This window comes from Podarcis filfolensis (genome assembly GCF_964270895.1).
Source record: "Podarcis filfolensis genome assembly, chromosome: 7".
Classification (NCBI taxonomy): Eukaryota; Metazoa; Chordata; class Lepidosauria; order Squamata; family Lacertidae; genus Podarcis; species Podarcis filfolensis.
In genome coordinates, this window is record NC_139603.1 from 18,276,203 (window position 1) to 18,296,763 (window position 20,561).

Here is a 20,561-nt window from a genome sequence, read left to right on the forward strand (position 1 = left end):
TTTCAGATGTCTTCTAAAGGCTGTATACTTATTCACTCCTTGGCTCGGGGTTCGCCTAACTCCATACCCTCCAACATTTCTCCGATGAAAATAGGGACGCCCTAAGGAAAAGTGGGACATTCCAGGATCAAATCAGAAACTGGGATGGCTTCTGTAAATTTGGGACAGTCCCTGAAAAATAGGGACACTTGGAGGGTCTGGGTAAGCACCACCCCATGTAATTGATTGCAGAGATGTGGCTCGCACACACCGTATGAATGGCAATGCCGATCAACTTTGGTGGGAGCTAGACCCCTCAAAAGTTTTATTGGGGGGCAATGGTATCTCAGTCCCTAGGAGTTGACTCCTATGGCTGTAATTTCCTCAACCTGGAACAGCCAGCAACCTGCTGGCTGAGTCAATGGAAATTATCCCCAGAAAGGGACATTCCAAACCACCTTCAGCTCAGTTATGTGACCTAGGCAGAACCTGTGCAGGCAAAAAGTGTGGCGTAAGTCAAACTCTGTCCTAAAGACTTGATTTTCTCTGCCAGGTTTGGGCCAGCTCAGTCAGCCCTAGCCTCACTCCTGAATGGGGTTTGGAAGAGAAGTAATTTATATCAGCTTAAATTACGCCACCATAAATCCCACTAGCTTCCTATACTCAGGGTTGCTCTGCCCAGAGCAGCTGAGGGAAAGGAAAAAAGGAGGAACTGGAGTTTGTCTCCTTCAACTTCCAAGGTCTGTCCAGTGTGAGCTACAGCATACATACACCCTCTGCAAGAAAGGAGCCTACAAGGACAGAGGTCTATTTAATTCATACATGGCAACAATGTATGCACACACACCACCTTCAAGTGATTATACAAGCAGGTTTTTTTTTGTTTTTTTAAATGCCCTGACATTTCCAGGTAGCAAACTTGTAGAGTTATCTAGGAGCTTAAAATTCAACTGTGCAAGGTTAAAAGAAAGAAGACGAAAAAGGTAAAGAACCCCTGAATGGTTAAGTCCAGTCAAAGGTGAATATGGGGTTGCGGTGCTCATCTCGATTTCAGCTCGAGGGAGCCTGTGTTTGTCCACAGACAGCTTTCCGGGTCATGTGGCCAGCATGACTAAACCGCTTCCAGCGCAGTGGAACACTGTGACAGAAACCAGAGCGCACAGAAATGTTGTTTACCTTCCCGCTGCAGCGGTACCTCTTTATCTATTTCCACTGGCGTGCTTTCAAACTGCTAGGCTGCCTGGAGCTGGGACAGAGCAACATGAGCTCACCCCATTGCGGGCATTCAAACTGCCCACCTTCTGATCGGCAAGCCCAAAAGGCTTGGTGGTTTAGACCACAGCTCCACCTGCAAGAGTCAGTGGGGAAGAGGGGGAGCTACTACTCAGATGAGGCTATACCACTTCTAACTATACCATTTCTGTTTCACCTATACTGGCCTTATTTCCCCTGATTCAGTCAGTTAGCACACTCTGTAATACAATGCTCAACCTAGGTGTCAAATTCTTATACCATTTGATAAAACCATTGTCTTCTGATATGCTTTGTGATGGGTCTTTGCAACACACTATAGATGAGAACCATTGGGGGGGGGATAACTGGTGTTGCAATTCAATAGGTTCTATTTCAGCTTCTTGTTCAGCTATTTGTTCCACTGCTAGCAGGGTTTGTCCATACTTTCTCTTCTTCCATGCTTTCTGGGTATAGGTCCAAGAAGTTTTTTGGTGGCCTCACCACTTTCCCCTGGGAAAAACACGCTTTTTGCCACTGAATGGGGGCAAACATTAATCTGCAGAAAACCCGTTTGATGTTTGTTCTGATTCAGCAGGAAACAGTGGGTTTCCTTGGGGGAAAGTCGTGGGAGAAGTGGGAGTGTGGACAATCCCTTGGTCAGAAAGATACAGAAACGAAAGTGTGCCCAAGCCTATAATATAGTGGTGTGCAAAAATATACCAAATAGCCAAACCACGATTCACAAGTAAAAAGTAATGCTCCGGTTTCATTCGAAATTTGATCACTCTAAATCTGCACGTTTAACTACAAAATGTAGAAATGTTGTGATTTGATTTGTTCTCTGTTGACAGAAAATCGGCACATGGTGAAATATACAACTTCCTGAACATCCATAAATTATTGTGCACCACTTTCATGCAAACACCAGAAACATTCCAATTAATGGATTTAACAACTGATAAAAGATATGTCCTCCATCACAGCTAGTCAAAGGAAGATTTCTTGCCCTCCTGTGGACTCTTAGCATTAATTACTTGCTCATCTCTTGCTGCATTTTGCTTCCACATTTCCTCTGTTCAGCATTTGCCATTCATGATATATTAGTTGTTAACGGGCATAGGCACCCATATCTGCTGTTTAACAAAATTATAGCCACACCAGTCACCCACACTTATGGTTAAGGTTGCATCAGCACTTTTGCAATAAAAACTGCTCTTCTGAGGTTTATAACTCAACCTTTTAGAAATTTGTTCTGGTCTTTAACTTGGCATAGAAGGTCATGGCTCAAGTCAATTTTGCTTTATCCCTTTCCAAACCAATTGCACCTGCCATTTTCAGACATAAAAGAAAAGCCATGGTCTGTGTGTTTTCATGTCCGATTCATTTCCAGTTTAGCACCGCTGAATTCAAACCAATGATGACTTTGGCCAATAATCACGCTCAGGATGAAAAGTAGCTTTGATTCAAGTTTACAGCAGTAATTAATTCAGGTGAGTTTACATAGCCATAAGGGAAACAAATGACAGAACCCTACCCAACCATCTCTTCCACCCATGTCTTAGTAATGCATGCCAAGGATGTGTAATAAGAACTGGGTGGTCATTATGTGAACAAGATGATGGAGCAGATGGGCCTTTGGTCTGAACCAGCAGGTCTCTTATGTTCCTATAGCCTGTTTGCCCTCAACATCACAAAACACGTATAGAGAATACATTATTACTCACATCTAATACTATTGTGCTTTGCAGGACAACAGTGAACCTAGCATGATATGTCACCCACTATGACCAATGTCTGCTTCCACGGAAACCTAGAGTGGTCCCAAATAAAGTTTCAAAATCAGCGGTGCAGCAGACAGAGGGTTTGACAAGACGGGATTCTTTAAGTGACAGAAATGTACTTAAAAAGACAACAACCCTGATCCACATGTTATAAGGCTGCAATCCTATTTTCACAAACCTGGTTACAAATCCCATTGAACTCAACCGTACCTGCCTCTCAGCAGACATGCATAGCATTGCAATCTAAGAGGCTCAAGAGAATCCCATGCTTTTATGTTGGGTGTTAGAAAATTATTCATAGATTCTTTTCAACATGAGTAGGCTAGTGTGGTACCAAAACCAGTCCCCCATTTATTATTATTATTATTATTATTATTATTATTATTATTATTATTATTATTATTATTTCTTCCATTATCTCTCTCTTTCTCAGGGCACTTTAGAATTTATAATTTAGGGGAATGCTAGGCTGAGCTGCTTTTTTTACAGGAACTTGCCTGCAGGTGCAGTGGCTGTTATTCTTTCCATTTATAAATTTCCCTAACACTCTGCAGCCTCCCCAGCTGCCTGTGGTTCCCGATCTAATAAAGCCCCATGGGAAGAGCTTCAGCTAAAGCATTGGAAGCTGGAGAGGCTGGCTGCTAAGTGCCTAACATTGGAGCACTCACTGATTTTAGTTTGAGCTTTTCCTTCCAGCTTTTAAAAAAAAATCCACCTGCATTTATTTCCGAAGAAGTGATAATACATAACTTAGGCTATGTTCATATTAGCAGCTTGAAACACTGCAAGGTCACTTTCCCCCACTGCATTTCCCCAGCCCCTTTCTGCACATGAGCAAAAGCTGCCTCAGCTGTTCACAAATTGGAAATGCAGCTTCCGCTTTTGAATCACATGGAAGCTGATTGGTGGGAAAGGTCATGAAAGCGGAGCAATTCTCTTAAAGGTGCAGAATACAAATCGGTTGTGGCTAACATTGTATGAAGCCAGATTTTTTAAAAGGGGGAGGGTGGGAGCATGCTGGAGCCACATTAAACAGCAATTAAATTAAACAGTGCCACCCGACGCAAGATCTACCCACTCTGGAAGAATGGCAGATGAAGTTGATTGACTGTATGGGACTGGCAGAAATGACCGGCAGAATCCGCGACCAGGGAGAAGAGTCGGCAGAAGAAGATTGGAAGAAATTCAAGGACTATTTACAGAAATACTACAAAATTAATGAACTCTGAAAGATGCTGGATTGAACTTATGTGGTCTCTAGCTGTTATGATAAAAATAACTGGGATTAAAATTGTTTAAGTCATAAAATTTAAAAAGTTGATTGGAAAATAAGGTGTTAGTTAAAAGGAATATAAAGAGATTAGGATTTGCTGGATTAACAATTTGAACTAGAAAACAAGAAGGGGAGGTATGAGGAAGTCAAAGAAACATGTTATTGAAAAACAGTTATTGAAATTGATTTGTTTTTAATATTCTTTTTTTTTCTTTTTCGTTTTGTGTTTGTATAAAATTGAAAAATTTAATAAATATTTATAAAAAAAATAAATTAAACAGTGCCACCCATGTACCATAATTTGAACACACCATAGAAAAACAAATGAACAGTTTTCAGATGTACAGTTGTCAGCCTCCCTACTTTTCCAGACTTACAAGGAAATTGAGATGATGAGGTTATGGAGTTTTCAGGAAACACAGACTCCCAAGAAGGCTACAGAGTGAACACCACTGAAAATAAAATTTGAAGGAAGGAAGGAAGGAAGGAAGGAAGGAAGGAAGGAAGGAAGGATCACACAGAGTTCCTCCAGTCACCTAGTAAGGTTAGCTCAACTAAAACTCTGCAGCCTACCCATGGAAATTTTACCAAAACGTTGTCTTCCCTTTGATATGCAGTTCTTTTTTTCATTAATTGCTGCAGAATATAGGATATATATAGTCAGCACAGCACTAGTGCAAGGCAAGCTCTACATGTCAATGGCGAGACAGTTTGCACATTATAATTACAGGAAATGAACAGGTGAATCTACACCGATAGAAGACATTTTGCAACAAGATACAGCATGCACAGAGAGAATCAATGTATCATTTTTTTCCATGTGGGTAACAGAGCAGAGATACACAGGGAGCGTTTTGAATGCTATTCTGCCTGGAATTGGTGTGGCATGAAATGCTGAAATAATTCTATCCTGCTTGTCAAGAAAGAAAGAAAGAAAGAAAGAAAGAAAGAAAGAAAGAAAGAAAGAAGAAAAGAAAAGTACATGCTGTGTGTGTGTGTGTGTGTGTGTGTGTGTGTGTGTTTGTGTGTGTGTGTTTTGTTAAGCCTTCCTATTTTCATCTGGAATCTTAGCCTCTCTGACAAACACACATGGATTCATACCAGTGGTTTATTGCTACATTTGCACTATAAAAGTAGTAAAGGAGGCTTTGGGACATAGTTTAATTCACATAGCAATGTTCTTTCAAAGCCCAAGCGATGGAAGAGAGCATGTTGCAGGCCACATTCTGGAGCTTGTTTTCTCAGCTGGGTAGGAAGGCGGTGATCTGAAAGTGAGATTTAGTCTTTCAGCCTCTACCCTCCCCCTTGCGCGGAATGTTTTACCCTCGGAGGCTGATGGATTTCCAGACAGCTCTGGGGGATTTTCTGGCTGATGTGACTGGCACTTTTGTAGAAGCCCTGGGCGACCTCTGGAACATCCAAATGGCTCAGACTGTTGACATGATCAATCTTCAATGCCCACTTCCACTTTTTGGCTCCTTGGTGCTCACCAGAGCTTAGGGCGAGGAAACAAGCTGGGATATGGCTTGAACATGAGTGGAGGAAAACTCCAGTCAAATACAATCAAATACTGGTGGGGCTCATCATCAAGCCTAACTACTAACAGTGAACAGTGAACTACAAAGGAATTTCAGAAATAGACTAGAAAGAGAAGCTGCTGAATTGCAACTCATTACCAAACTTAAAACCATGGAGAGACCTGGTCTGAACAAAGACATTGGATTCTTATCTCATTATACATGACAAAGCCATTTTTCACCTTCTCACCCCTTGCCTTTTCCTGTAAGACCTATTGCAGTCGTTAAGAGTCGTCAACAGGCTCATCACAGCTATCTGCCAATCACCCATTCCCACCACCCTTCTGAGTAATACCCCTCCCCACCTTCTCACTATATAGAAGAATCTGGCAACTTCTGTTTCAGTGTATCTGAAGAAGTGTGCATGCACACGAAAGCTCATACCAAGAACTAACTTAGTTGGTCTTTAAGGTGCTACTGGAAGGAAATTTTTTTTTGTTTGTTTTTACTAACAGTGAAGGCAGCAAAGAAGGCATACTTATTGTGCTGTCCAGCAGAGCTCTCCCAGATAGTGTGGAGCCTTTTACAGTCTGACCCAAAGGAGGTGGTAGAACTGAAACTTGTCTGCAAATTGTTTTGGCCAAAAATTCAGTTGAATTCACTGGGACCTTGGCTCCACTGCCACAGCAGATAAAACCAGAGGAATGTCCAGAGCACTGCCCAGTCCTCTTGCATTGGATGAGTTTCAGTTACTAAAGGTTGAGGACATGACTGCTGGCACACTGGACCCTTGACCCTTGTGGCTGATAAAAAATATCAGGGAGAGTACAGCTGGTTGGGCCAAGAAGGTGATCGATGCTTTCTTGCAAGAGGGGATGGTCCCTGCCCGCTTGAAAGAGGCAGTGGTGAAAGCCACTCCTCAAGAATCCGTCCTTGAATTTAAAAAATCTAAATAGTTACCAGACACTTGCCAATTTCAACTTCTTGAGTGTGTGGTCACAGACCATATCCAGGCACTCTTGGAGGAAACTGATTTTCTATATTCATTTCAATCAGGGTTTAGGCTTAGTTTGGCACCAAAGCTGCTTTGGTTGGCCTGTACCTATGATGGGAGAGAGACAGAGGAAATATGTCTTTGTTAGTGCTCAACTTCTCAGTGGCTTTTGATACCATTAGTTAGGAAGGTTCATCTTTAAGTGTGAAACTGAATCACATTTCTCCTCCATCCCTAATGAAGTATAAGCCCACATCTACTGTTATTCCTTTGTCAAATTCTATCCTTTCCCCTGATAGCGGAATAATTGATGCTTTTGAATTATGGTGATGGAGGAGACTCTTGAGAGTCCCATGGACTGCAAGAAGATCAAACCTATCCATTCTGAAGGAAATCAGCCCTGAGTGCTCACTGGAGGACAGATCGTGAAGCTGAGGCTCCAATACTTTGGCCACCTCATGAGAAGAGAAGACCCTGATGCTGGGAAAGATGGAGGGCACAAGGAGAAGGGGACGACAGAGGACAAGATGGTTGGATGGTGTTCTCGAAGCTACCAGCATGAGTTTGACCAAACTGCAGGAGGCAGTGGAGGACAAAAGTGCCTGGCGTGCTCTGGTCCATGGGGTCACGAAGAGTCGGACATGACTAAACGACTAAACAACAACAACAACAACAATCCTTTGCCCACTATTGGAGCCATTTATTTATTTATTTATTTATTTATTTATTTATTTATTTATTTATGCTAAATTCAATACATTTCAACTTCCCCTCCATTCACTTATACAATCTGCAAAATGCCCAACTATTTGATAGTCTTGGAACTTGCCTGTTTCAGACTCCTTGATTTTTTTTTTTAAGGGGGGTGCTTGAAGGAGGAGTGATGATGTTAAAACCCCATTTACAGCTGGTTTCATTCCTAGAAAAATGTTTCTGCTGATTAATTGGATTACAGCAGACTATTATGTTTTTTTAAAAAATAAGGCAAGTTATGGAGAGGCATGCTAGGAGCAAATTGAGAATCTATGGTGCACACACACCAACCAGCAGAGCCCGGTTCCCTGAAATGAATGGATATTTGCTAGCAGAGCTGCAAGTGTAAACTAGTTTATCATTAGCAATCTGGATGTACACACAGTACACAGGGCAACATGTAGAGGAGCCAGAGTCCTCTATTAATCCCTGCCAAGGCTCTGCATGACACTTTCAGGAAGGAAAAATAAAAACCATTGGAATCCAGATGGGTCGTGCAAAGCTCACACAGGGAAACCCTGTGCGATACTCGCCAAACTTGACAAATTAGACATTTAGTTGGGAGGGTGGCTCTTTGTTATTTCTCCTAAGGCAATTGCTCACCACCTCTTCCATCACCTCACCAGTACAGGTTTGAAAGGAAGACAAATCGACAGCCACAAATCAGACCTGATGGGGTGATGATAGGGTTTAGCTGCCCACCGCAGTATAAATAGATGAGATAGCAGTTTCAAGGCAGAACAGGAGATCTCCAAGCTCTATCCATGCTGCCAATTAGTATTGAATCACATGGATTCTGCACTATGCAAAGCCCTAACATTTTGGGTTTTCTCCCACTAGCAGATTTTGCAGCCATCATAACCAAACTGGAAAGAGAAGTGCATCAAACCACATTTCTGTTAAGAAAAACATGGGTGTAGAAAGATGTTGGCTTGAAATCATCCTGAAACAGATTCAAATAAGATTCCATATATATATATATATATATATATATATATATATATATAATAGTAAGTTATTGAAAGGCATCCCTATTTAGCAAAAGTATTGATCAGTCACATGTACTATAATCATAACCTTGCATCAGTTACATACCATTTCCACTAGATTTCATTTGACAACATCAGATCCATGTGTTATGAAATCAAAAGCAGGATTTAGAGGATGCAACCAAGATTGGACCAGAAAATGTGGGGATATTCTGGGTCAACACACACAAAAAAACATTTATTAAGTGGTAGGAATGCATGAATTCCTTTCATCCAAAATGCTTGATGCATTCCAGAACTTTTTGGACTTCCCTTGACATTTCTCAGATGTTTCTCCTGATGGTTAACCCACAAAATTAATTTCCAAGTTTGTTCCGGGTGCAATTTTGGTGGCAACTCTATAATTTCTATTTCACTTACATCACAGCAGTAGAGTTGCCACTAAGATTAGAACAAAAAGTGAATCAGGACAACTATTTGCTCCAGTAGGCAGGGGAGGTGGGCATGGAACAGAATCAAGAAGCAAACAGGAAGTAGCAGCTGTGTCTGTCTTGACTCCTACAGCATCTGGAGATGTAAAAGTTTCCACCTCATGCCCTGAGCAGGAGATGGCACCCTACAGTGAAAACATTCCTACTCAGTTTCTGATTGGAATGACTCAGTTTATTATACAGGTGGGATATGTTTCAACCACCCAATGGGCAGACGTGACAGAATACAAACTTCCCATGGGAAGCATTGCAATGGTGATGTTATAGAAGTAGAGCTATTCCTTCCTATGTATATTGATGGACTAACATCAGAAGATATGGGCTACATGAGAGGAGCCTATATACTACAGCACATCCTCATGCCAACAGCATCTCAGTTTTTGGAGCATTTGCACTGAGAAATGGAGGTGCACAGTGGTGGAACCTTCCATGTTGCTCACTTGGCAGAAGTGCTAACACCTGTCAGGGGCTGGGCTGAGGAGGAATGGTGGGAACCCCCCACCCCTTCTTGCACCTTCCCAAGAAGAGGAGGGCAGTATAGGTTTAAAACAGTGGTTTGCAGAAGGTCACAGTTCAGAGGCTGCAGCTGGGAAATAGTGGGTGAGCAGCAGGAAGAAGAAACACCAGTGGAGAGACAGCTAACAGACTCAGTGTCTCTATAAAGCCTTCCTGACCTGCCCCCCCTCCCAGGACCAGGTGTGCCTTGATAGTAGTAGAAAAGAAAGCTCAGAGGCAGAAAGCACAGAGGTGACGTAGAATAGGAGGGACTGAGGAGGTGGAGCATTATCTAAGAGAGACCGCATTCCTTCATCTCTGTCTGTGAATATTGAATGAACTACTTTATAAGAACGGTACTTGTTTATCTGCTTCTTGGCATCCCACCGTGGGAGAGATGGGATTTCCTGAAGTCCAGACACCACCTCACTGGCATAACATGATGATCCAAAACCACGTATTAGGAAGTGGTCATTTGTTTTAGTCTTCTGTCTTTCTTTAGACACTTATTTCAAATTACGGGGCCAAGCTCCCATACGCTACTGTGAAGAAGGGAGGAGAGTAAAGTGATGGACTATGCTGAATTGGCAAAATTAACATCCAAAATAAGGGAATCTAACAATGATTTCTTTGTGGAAGAATGGAAGCCCTTTTCGGACTATTTAAGAAAATATGAGCAACTGAAGGAATTAGATAATATAGTATTGTTGCCATGGTATAAGAGATAGAGACTGTAGTGTGCAGCAGAGGGGAAGAAATAAAAACACCCTGGAAAATGGGGTGGGAAGTCAGATAAAGATAAATTTATCATGTAATGACGTTTATATGCTAATTTTTTGAAAATCTAATAAAATTTATTATTAAAAAAAGAATGGAGGAGAGTAAAAACTAAAGTCAAACCACCAGTTGATGTTCTATATATTTCATAAAGCAGCTGCAGAAATGGCAATGCATTTAGCATGTAGCACAGATCAAACCTTAATCCACTTTGGCAGATCCTACTTCTACTTTCCTTCACAATCAAGAATGTCATTTTAAAAATACTTGCCTCACATTAATAGGTCGAGACCTGGGTCATTCGACTGCTACAGTGGCTCTGTCAAAATAACGTTTGATAGAGAGTGGAGAGCCAAATAAAGCACATAAAATAAGATCTGGCAGACTCAATCTTGTCTGAAAGCATACTTAAATCCAGAATGAAATTACCTTCAGCACTGTGACACCCACGAGCTTTGTAGGATTTCATGGAACATAGGAGGACTAACTGTTATGCAGTTTTATTCAAATCAGCATAGAGAGCTGATGCGTACACAATTTTGGAGTCACCAAGTCCAATGAAGCCTGCTGGTCAAATATTATGTCCCACCATGAGCTCAATAAACCACCTGAGGTTTTCATGTTTGCTTGTTGCAATGCAATGCAGTGCAATGCCAGATGAGAATCAAACAGGAGGTTCAGTTCAGAGATGCAGAGCTATGCTCAGTTTGACAGCTCATAAGTTGTGCAGGTGCTGTTTAGATATGCAGTCTTATATCAACTTCCCAGGGAGAAAGCCCAATGGGACTTAGCTCTGAGTATACATGTGTTGGATTGTGCTGTAAGGAACACCTTGCAGACACACAGAAGGAATCCTACATAAGCAGCACACTCACAGTAGTCAGAAGTGACTTTTTAATTAAAGGAAGGAAAATAAAGCTAGTGTTATGGCTTCCTGACATTTTGCCACCTCCTGCATAATTGTATATAGTCCATTAATAGCAGCCTGCAGAAGGGGGGGATCCTTACAAAATGTACAAATGCAATTGCACATTTATACAAGCTTAATTTTAAAATCCTCTCTCGGAGGCTTGCACAAAGTGAATTACAAAGTCCAACATGATGTTCTAAAATGAGTAGCATCATCTCAGGAGGATACAGAACCAAGCATTCCCTCAACTAAGAGTAAGAGAGAACCGTCATGAAGAATCACTGTCCAATGGTAAGGCTGAAGTTGTAATCTTAGAGATGAGCATGGCTCCCAGCTACCTCACAATGAATACCAAAATACTTCTGACATCCTGTTGCTTTTGCTGCTATTAAATTTATTTTCGTTTTTTACATAAGAGCACAAAAAAAGTTTGCATTGTAGCAAAACAGACACTTCCCAGGCTTGCAGTCCTTTCATTTGTACTGGCACTAATCTGATTTGTTTATCAGGTTTTGGGTGCCATCCAATTATGCCAACCAAATGGTCTTCCTGTTGCACAAATGTGTTTTCCCCTTCTGCAGCTTCTGGGACCCTCCAGGGAAAATTGAAGGGCAGAAGATGGCTGAAGAAAGGAGAAGAGGAAGGGGAGATCCTACCATGTCTGTTGGTGCAATGGTGGATATCAACCATAGACTGGTAGAAGTGATGAGACAGATTGGAGTAGCACATTAATGTATTGGTCAGGTCCTACCTTAGTGAATATGGATAGCCAGTTTATCCATAATGCTAGTCACCTGAATTTTCATACCCCAGCTGACAACATCCTTGCCTTTCTCCCAATAAGTCATTCCTTCCCTGACCAAGCAGACAGTAATATTAAACACATTTTCTGGAAATAACATTAGAACCAAATAATTCATCAGGTCTCTAATCTAATTCTCTCTAATTCTCCAATTCTCATGTCCTATCCAGGCTCCATAATTACACTCTTCTTCTGTAGTTTGCAATCTCATATTGCTATCCATGTACATGGACCGATATTGCTTATAGGCCTTTTGCTCAATGCAATTCGGCATTCTTGGTTTCCTTTTAACTTAGTAGTAATAATAGTAAGTGTAAAAAAAGAAGAAAAGAAATTATGATGGGCTAGCGAGGGATACTTCTTTACTTAGCAGGTTTGTTCCATTTATCACATTCCTTTCCTGCTCAGTTGGGAGTATACAACTGTGGAAAATACAATATAAAAACAAGGCCACGAATGTAAACACGTTTTGAAAAAGAGGAAAAGATGGAACAATTGGAGCATGCAACAAAATGCACTTCTGTTTGGGGTTCTAGCCAACCAACCATACCCTTTCTCAGGATAATCTATTCAATTCACCCTACCTGCTTCAGGTAGTTAGCTTTCTATGGTCAATGAGCATGTTGAACTATTTTATGTTCCTCTTTTAGGGTTTTCCTTTCCTTCTAAACAATTTTTTGTGTGCATGTGTGCTTCTGCAAACCTTGGGGTTACCCCAGGCCTGTTGAAATCTCCCTCTCATGCATGGATGATGCCATTTTGTTTACACAAGGATCAGCTCTCAGCTGTCACTATTCACATCCAAAGGAGAATGAATGTGAAGTCTTCAATAGACTGCAAAACACATGATGCAGCATGAATGAGAACATTTTTTTAATTTTTTTTTGAGACTTGTAAAGGAAGACATTTATGGAATAAATTGGAATAGCTAAATTCAGGAGAAACAATGTAGATATAGCATCATGCTACACCTGCCCCATTTTCTGTGGATGGTTCTAGTTAGATGAAATGCAGATTCCCCCCCCCCCTCAAAAACAACTCTTTGGGGTTGAATTATGTAGCAACGCAGCACTAAAACAATGTGTCTTAAAAAAATTTGTGCAGGTGGGGCTTGAGGAAGGGGTAACCGATGGGGTAACATCCAAATCAGGTTGCGTGTCAAGGCCCCCAAGCCACGCCCAGGAGAATAAAACACAAGGACACAGAACTTTTAGGTTAAATGCTAATGGGCAAATTTAGAACTTTATTGGTTACAGAATGTGAGCGGTATTGGCTTAGGCATTGGCATCAACAGGCTATGTCTGACTCCTGCCTGCCTTGCAAGAAGTCTGGTAAAGTTAAACCTCTAGTAGGGGGAGCCCCACCGATGCGGATCGACTCGAGCCCCCCGGGTTTCCCGCTGGGGTTGTGGAATGCCCCTAGCCACTCCCTGGGCTTCGGACAAGATCCACAGCCCCGGATTTCTTTAATGGAATACCCTTGAGCACGGATGGACAGGCGATGGCCGCGCCTTCCCTCCCTCACACATCACTATTCCAATGCCTAACCGCCTAACCTTACAAAATTGAGACGATTGCTATGTGGTACCGTATTTTTCGCGCTATAAGATGCACCAGACCACAAGACACACCTAGTTTTTGGACGAGGAAAACAAAAAAATATATATATTCTGAATCTCAGAAGCCAGAACAGCAAGAGGGATCGCTGTGCAGTGAAAGCAGCAATCCCTCTTGATGTTCTGGCTTCTGGGATAGCTGCGCAGCCTGCATTTGCTCCATAAGATGCACACACATTTCCCCTTACTTCTTAGGAGGGAAAAAGTGAGTCTTATAGAGCAAAAAATACGGTAGGTGAAAACCAAGTGGCTGGTGCCAATTTGCCAAGTGGAAAAATTCCTACCAGGATCCTCAACGGCGACCAACCGAAGTCCATAGCAAGGCCAATAACGCAACCTTCGTGCCAAGGTTTAAATCGTCCCCGGCCACGTCCCCAGGCAAGCTGATTGGCGCCTGACATCCTGACGTGGCCAGGGTCTCCCCCAGCATGATGCGGGATGCCGTCCCACCCCGCTGCTGAGGGGAGTGGCTAGGGGGCCGGACCGCAACAAGGCCCCACCAGGAAGTGGCCCAATTTCCCATCGGTCCCAGAAAGCATAGGAGTTGTGGTTTAACATCTGGCAGGCATTAGGTGGGTTAACCCTGGCTAAGGCACCAGCTTCTCCTACAATTGAGAGTCACCTGTCTCTCTCCGCCCCCACCCCCGAGCTTAGACAGCTTCTGAAGTAACCCCATCATTTCTGAGAAATGAATATTTGTTTTTCACAACTATAAAAAGAAGAGGGGGGAAGATGATACTGGCTACAGGACAAAGAGAATAGCTGGAGGATGAGGTCAAGATGTCTATTTTCAGTTCCTTACTTGCTCCTGCTCAAGAGTGATTGCGTTCAAATCAGATCAGTCAGGAAATAAAACAAATGTCAAATTGAAATGAATGCAGCTGTAATCCAAGGCAAGGGAGAAACTGATTGAAATCCTCTTTTATTTTCTCCGGTGGCAGAGAAGCCTAACTAAAAGTAGTGAGAGGTGGTGGGGTGGATAATGCGACTGAACACAGACGTTAAGCAAGACATCTCTAATTAAACAATCTCCTCCTTATGGTGGCTAAATACTGTGGGAAACATGGAGGACTCAGGAGTATCTCTCAGCACCACAGCCTGAAATTGATTTAATGGGAAAGTCTGGCAAATGCAAAACAGCGTTTACTCCTGGCCACCTTATCTAGAATTATGATAAGCAAAACCACCCCAAACTTTATTGTACTTCGCCAGAAGAAGCACAAAATCTCCTTCCCTTCTCATAGCAGGAATTCTCTCTCACACATGCACACACAAAAGAGGAGATGGCTTCTGCAGGTGGAATTAGCATCTATTGAAGAGTCAACATTTATTAAACAGAAATGCATTATATTAAGAAAAGCTTTTTTACAAAAATATTATATTAGGAAAGGTTGCATGCAAATGTGTACATTGAGAGAAATTTGCAGTAAAATACTGATGAAATTTCATCAGAACCTTAAAAGAATAATAATTGCAAACTGAAGTGGAACTGTGGAGTGCTGAACATAGGACTGGAAAAATAATAAATTTAGAGAGATGAAAAATGACATATATGCCCATCCCTACACTTGCGTTTTACTAGATATCCTAAATAAATAAATAAAAACCACAGGGGTTGAGAGGGTGCCTTCCCTCCTGCTACACTGTTGTTCTGTGCTGTTGTTTTACTAACTTTGCTATTGATTCACTGTTTTTATTTTATTACTTTTAATATAATCAATTTTATTAATAATTACATTAACTGCCATATTTTCTGTTGTACACCCTTCAATTATTCAGTGGAGGATGGGCTGTAAGTAGAAATAGTTACTAAATAAATGCATAATAGTGAACTTTATTTAAAAGTTTCCTTTAAAATACTTTTTTGGCTGCCTTTCTAGGGCAAAAGGCCTCTGGAGCAATTTACACAAGAAAAAAGAAAGCAGCGCAGAACACAATAAATAAAACAAGATAACTATAAACATTTATAAGGTCCTGCTCAGAAGAAACATCTGTAGGAATTATAAAGGGAACTAAAAGATTTTTGATAAAGGTCAGCAATCCCTGCTTGGTACTCAAAAGCTTAAGATTCACGGTCTATTCCCCATTAGCCAGCTAGTTTAGGAATACAGATGGCTAGAAGTAAGCAAAAATAGGAAGTTGTAACATTCTCTCCAGCATTTCTCCATTGAAAATCGGGTTGCCCCAGCCACTCTGGGTAGCTTCCAACATATATAAAAACATAACAAAACATTAAACATTTTTTTAAAAAAACAACCCTGTACAGGATTGCTTCCAGAAAACTCAGGAGTCGAATAACTCCATGCCCTTCAACATTTCTCCAATGAAAATAAAAAAGGTAAAGGTACCCCTGCCCGTACGGGCCAGTCGTGTCCGACTCTAGGGTTGCGTGCTCATCTCGCTCAAGAGGCCGTGAGCTGGCGCCGTCCGAAGACACTTCCGGGTCACGTGGCCAGCATGACGAAGCTGCAGCTGGCGAGCCAGCACCAGCGCAGCACACGGAAACGCCGTTTACCTTCCCGCTAGAAAGCGGTCCCTATTTATCTACTTGCACTTAAGAGTGCTTTTGAACTGCTAGGTGGGCAGGAGCTGGGACCGAACAACGGGAGCTCACCCCGCTGCGGGGATTCGAACCGCCGACCACACGATCGGCAAGTCCTAGGCACTGAGGTTTTACCCACAGAGCCACCCGCGTCCCTTTTCCAATGAAAATAGGGATGTCCTAAAGAAAAGTGGGACATTCTAAGATCAAATCAGAAACTGGAATGGCTTTTCTAAATCAGATATGTCCCTGGAAAATAGGGACACTTGGAGGGTCTGCTGTAGCTGAGAGTGACAGGGTCCAGGGCTGTACATGTTGAGGTGAATAAGACGACCTATAGAGTCATGGTTTCTACCTAAGATTCCATCACAGAGCTACAATTTCCAGAGTGGCCTAACAGTCAATACCTCTTCCTAGTGAACTCTGGAAACTGTAGCACTGCAAGGTGAGCAGGGAGTCCTAACAATTCTCAGCACACTTAACAAACTACAGTTCCCAGGATTCTTTAGGGGAAGCCATAGCTGCTTAAAGCAGTGTCACAGCGGGACAGTTTAAAGGTCATAGCAGCTCACTGAATCACCATATCTGCTTTCTGCATGACCATCCAAGATGCCATCAATAAAGATGCTTGCCAGGAAATATGCAGGAAATCATGTTATTTTGAAATAAACCAGAGAAGGAGGGAAGTCCGGGGGCGTGGGGTGGCGAAATTTTAGAATTGTGAATTATGTTATTTGTTATGATGTAATACTGGGGAAAAATGGAAAACTTAATAAAAATATTTTTTTACAAAAAGGCTTGCCACAACTTTTCAGTGGGTAACCACTTTTTCAAAAACATTCTAGGTACATATTTGCATGTAAATACACTCACAGACACAAACCTCTAATGGAATTGTCCAAATTATGTCACAAATGAGTGGTTTACTATGTGTTCCGATTGAAAATGACCTCATTGTGGCAGCTATAAGTTAACATATGCATGTCTAAGACAAAGTGCTAGTTTTGCTAGCTTGTTTAAAACAAACAAACAAACAAAACCCCTTTTGACATTTCGCTGGCGTCCGAGATAAAGCCTGGAGGGACCCAATAGCAGCAAAAGGTACTTAACTACTTCTGTGGCTGGTGCTAGCAGATGTTGCGGGCTCTAGCACTAGGTGAAGAAATTGTACAGGGAAATGGGCACAATTGCAAACCCTGCAGCTGTTACTACCAAGCTGTTACACTGATCTTTCTTCACTCAGGAAAGTCTGTAAGCAGCAGATATGAAAGATGCACATGCATACACTGTGCAATCTATGAATATATATATACGTGGGAGCAACTGCCTGTATCTATATCATCTTTATCTACACACACTCACAGCAAATCTAGTTAGGTTATTATTTTTCCTGCACAGTAGGCAACAGTACAAAAAATTATCACCAAACAAGTGCTAACTTTCTTTGTTAAGTATATCCTATTAGCATCCAATTAGACTACCAGATTCATAAACATGTATATGCTGTGAAACTGCAAAAACAAATGTGAAAGGCTGAGCCAAATATTGTGTGAGAGATGCAGAGACATGGATAGAATTTACTATTTTGTTATCTTTTGCATTTTTCTATTTTCCTTAAAAAAGCAAAGTAATATTAACAAACTGCATATCTGCCTTCAGATGAGATCCTTCCACTATTAACACCTGCACATAGATGTGCTCCTTCTTATTTTAAACAGGGGAGGCAGGGGGAAAAAAATCTCTGCAGGCTTACCTGTCTTAAACCAGCTTGTAAAAAATTCTGCCCATGCAGCCTTTGTACCTGAAAAAATAATGATCCTCTTTGCTATAAACATTCAACAGATTTGTAGCTCCAGTCTTAACATGAAAAAACCTTTAATTATAAATGGCATGCACAGATGTATAATTGATATCATAATACACTGTAGGCAAGGATTCATATCAGATGAGGGACAATGAGTAGCAGATTTTTAGCCTAGATGCTGGCTGGCTCTCTGCACTCCAAGGCCAAAGCGTTCAATCACCAGACCCCACCTTTTCCTTCATGGACCAATAGTTTTGCGATAGTTTGCAACTATTGCAAATGACTCTGACACAGAACAATTTGGGGTGAGTGATAAGAGCTGTGCTGAAAGTTAAGAGCAAAGTGATTATCACAGCTGAACTTCTGGGTGTTGTGAGGACAGGGCAGGCTACCCCCACCCCTCATTATTTAGGTGCAACTTACTTTGCGTAAAAAATAGATGAGCTGCAGAAATGGAACTAGTAAAGTTTCTTTCTTCTTGCCACAGGATCACATTCACCCAGGAGCTGCACTGGCTCCTGGTAGAGTACAGGATCAGGTTTAAGGTCTGGTTTTAACCTTCAAAGCCCTGTACAACCTAGGATCCTCGTAGCTACGGGACTGCCTCCTCTGGTATGCCCCATGGAGGAGCTTACGGTCTGCAAACAATAAGATCCCCGGTCCCAGGGAAATTAGACTGGCCTCAACCAGAGCCAGGGCCTTTTCGGCCATGGCCCCGGCCTGGTAGAATGCTCTCCCACAAGAGACTAGGGCCCTGCGGGATTTGACAATCTTTCCTCAGGGCCTGCAAGACGGAGCTGTTCTGTCAGGCCTTCAGCCAGGGTGCAGTCTGACCTATTTTCCTTTGTATAAGAACAAGCATGAAGGAGACCTCCCAGCCTGTTAACAGATCCTTATATGATCAGTGAAAACAGTTGGTCCTGGCAAATATTAACTGTTCTCAATCTTAACCTGATAACTGCCATTTGTCCAGATTTTAATTTGTCTGGATTAATTTTAAGATGTATTTTAATTAATTGATGCCTGTTTTTATGTATACTGTGTTATTTATATGATGTTAGCCGCTCTGAGGCCAGCTCCAGCCGGGGTGGGCAGATACAAATAAAATTTATTATTATTATTATTATTATTATTATTATTATTATTATTATTAAGCTAAGTAATGCTGAGGGACGCGGGTGGCACTTTGGGTTAAACCACAGAGCCTAGGTCTTGCTGATAGGAAGGTTGGCGGTTCAAATCCCCGCGACGGGGTGAGCTCCCGTTGTTTGGTCCCAGCTGGAGTGGTACCTATTTATCTACTTGTACTTTGACATGCTAGCAGTTCGAAAGCATGTCAAAGTGCAAGTAGATAAATAGGTACCACTCCGGCAGGAAGGTAAACAGCGTTTCCGTGCGCTGCTCTGGTTCGCCAGAAGCGGCTTAGTCATGCTGGCCACATGACCCGGAAAAACTGTCTGCGGACAAACACCGGCTCCCTCGGCCTATAGAGCGAGATGAGCGCCACAACCCCAGAGTCGTCTGCGACAGGACCTAACGGTCAGGGGTCCCTTTACCTTTAAGGATTGCTGAGTCCTTATCCTACGGACATTTATCTGGAAGTAAGTCCAAGCACAACCCCATAGGGTTTACTTCTGATAACACATGTATAGATTGCACTATTGATGTCGGTGTCTTAGTGTTCTATTCTGCTAAGGCTGGCAAAAGAAAAGGAAGCCAAGGAACTTTAACACAGAACAAAACTAAAAGTAACTGGTTTATAAATCCATGCCTTTATATAACTTTAGCACATAATAATAAAGATTTACATCCAGCAGTTACTTTGAGTATTGTATCAACAGTCACTAGCAGTAACCAAACACTGCGAGCGATCGTATTGTAATAGATTTAGGTTTAGGTTTAGTAAATATTAGGATTAAATTAGAACTTGCATGTTATAACTGGGATATGCAATAAGGGAGTCTCAAAGTGTATTAGAAAGGAGGTTATGCAAAGGGTTTGAGGTATTTAAGTAGTGTTTATGTGTAAAGACTGTCAGACTTTGAGAACATAATCAAGTCCCATGCATTTTGGAATGTGTGTACCTACTTCTGAGCATCAGTAATTAGCATGTGAAGAGTTAATTAACCTATGTAAATGTCCTAAGTGTGTACCAGTCTTTAATCCTAGTCAATCAACAAGTGTTGATGAACTCAGGGAAGCTCCTTTGTTAGGTGACACCTTGGAGGGATTAACCATTAGTACTTCAGAGCATCAAAAGAAATGGCCATTAGAGAACAGAGCCTAGGGCTTGCCAATCAGAAGGTCAGCGGTTCGATTCCCCGCTACGGGGTGAGCTCCCATTGCTCTGTCCCTGCTCCTGCCAACCTAGCACTTTGAAAGCATGTCAAAGTACAAGTAGATAAATAGGTACCACTCCGGCGGGAAGGTCAACAGCGTTTCCATGTGCTGCTCTGGTTTGCCAGAAGCGGCTTAGTCATGCTGGCCACATGACCCGGAAGCTATACGCCGGCTCCCTCAGCCAGTAAAGCAAGATGAGCGCCGCAACTCCAGAGTCGTTCACGACTGGACCTAATGGTCAGGGGTCTTTCTACCTTGACCTTTTA

The 20,561-nt window shown here is 42.0% G+C and overlaps 1 protein-coding gene and 1 long non-coding RNA gene across 6 annotated transcripts in view; one reads left to right on the plus strand and one right to left on the minus strand.

The window, feature by feature from the left end:
- Window positions 1-20,561, minus strand: part of CDH12 (cadherin 12) — a 661,518-nt gene that overhangs the window by 304,830 nt on the left and 336,127 nt on the right. Inside the window, exon 1 of one of the 5 annotated variants that reach the window (XM_083623826.1) lies at window positions 17,905-17,952. The exons of the other annotated variants lie outside the window; for them this stretch is intronic. The gene's annotated coding sequence lies outside the window, so the exon portion shown is untranslated. Of the gene's footprint in view, window positions 1-17,904; window positions 17,953-20,561 lie in introns of those variants that run through there. 5 annotated transcript variants of the gene reach the window in all.
- LOC310767246 overlaps window positions 1-20,561 on the plus strand; it is a 582,601-nt gene that overhangs the window by 268,469 nt on the left and 293,571 nt on the right. The window lies entirely within an intron of this gene.